Here is a 1784-nt window from a genome sequence, read left to right as displayed (position 1 = left end):
CGAGAGGCGAGTGAGCGAGCGGCCACCCCCTCACACGGGCGGGTGGCGCAGCCGCAGACCAACGGGGAGGTGGGACCTTTCCGGGCACAGCCGGCACGCCAGGTAAACGAACGCGGGATCTCACCACCCCCAACTCCGGGGCGGTCCCGCGCAACGCCTGGGACACCGAGCCGGCCGACCAGCGGACCGGAAACCCCCACCGCGGCAGCGGCGGGCCCCCCCAAAAGAGGCCCGAGAGGGTAAAGGCAGCTCTCGCACACACCTCAAAGACCCCGTGAACGCCCGCGGAGCCGCCCGCGCCAGCAGGGCCCCACCGCCTCCATCCACACCACACCGCCGGGCACAGCACCCATCATCGACCGCCTCTTTTTCGGCCGCGTGAGCAAGGGCCCACACACACCGGGATCCTCGGCTCCGGGGGGCCAGAACCCCCCCGAGCGGCGCACCACCACGGGCACGGCGGCCCCGGAACACCGCGGGGCCCAGCGCCCGCACGGCGCCGTCGTCGCCAACGGGCGGCGGCCCACACAGACGCTCGGGAACAGCGTCGCCAGGGGCCGGAGGGGGAGGGGGACGGGACCCCCAAAAACCCCACGGCAACCCAAGCACGAGGCCGGGAAGCCACACACCACACGCCCTCGCATCGCGACCCGGCACGGGCTCCAGGCTCCGCCACTCGACACACCGCACGCGAGGCAGGGGCGGGGACGGATCGGGAACGTCCTCCACTCACCACACCAGACGACGGCCCGGGAGAGGTCCCGCGGGACCCTCCCCCAGCTCGGAGGGGGGAGGCGCGGGCACGCAGTTTACCAACGCGGGCAGCCACTAGCGCTCAAAAGCGGGGCAGGGAGCGGCAGGGCCGCGGGAGCCCATCGGGGGCGGGCCCCCGCCAACCCAGCAGCGCACGCCGCTTCCCGAACGAGGATCGCTAGAGAACCTCTCCTCACTCTGAGGGTGGCCCGCACCCAACCCCGACGGGAACCCCGCCGGGAACCAGCACACATCAGAGGCGTCCATCCTTCCCACCACGGGGGGCAGGGAGGGGTGGGGCACAGGGGGGGTCTGCGGCAGCAGCAACACCAACCCTGGTCGGTCGGCCTTGCCGTGCGGGGCCAGAGCAAAGTCGCGCACACGGGCGGGAAGCCCGCACGGGCCCCGCTCGCCTCCCACTGCAACATCTCAGGTCCCCCGGTGCGATGAAAGCCAGGTGACACGGCAGGGAAGACAAGCCAGGACCAGGGCGGCAGCTCATGCGGGGAAGCCACCGCCCAGCGCAACAAGGGAAGAGCGCTCCTCTGGGGAACCGCCTCGACCCCCCCCCCCAAGCAGAGACGTCAATCTCAACGGTAACTTCTCACTCGCACAAAAGCCCCACGAACCCGAGGACGGCCGGGACACACCACGGGCAGCAGGCTGGCACAAGGCAGCGGACAACGCCAGGATCGGGAACGACACCACCACTCAGCCTCAGGCACCTGAGAGAACCAACCGGGAGCGTTCCGGGAGCACCGCAAGAGGGCAGAGCGCGAGGCGCGGTTTTTCACACCACACAGCACGGGCAAGCACGGAGCACCGACCCTCCCTCTCCGCGGAGAGAGCCGACCCCCGTGCCGATAACGAGTCACGGGAAGAGAGGAGCAAGATCAGGGCGCCCCCCTCCTCCAGCGTGTACAAGTCCCCGACCTCACGGCGAGGGCAGGGAGAGCGCAGCCGGGCCCGGTTGCCGCACCCCCGCCTCCCCGCACACCACCGGCGCCGGCACGGTGGGACGGGTGAGGGCA

The sequence above is a fragment of the Dipodomys spectabilis genome, unplaced genomic scaffold, assembly GCF_019054845.1.
Source record: "Dipodomys spectabilis isolate Male_0828 unplaced genomic scaffold, ASM1905484v1 ptg000818l, whole genome shotgun sequence".
NCBI lineage: Eukaryota > Metazoa > Chordata > Mammalia > Rodentia > Heteromyidae > Dipodomys > Dipodomys spectabilis.
Note: the sequence above shows the minus strand (reverse complement) of the source record.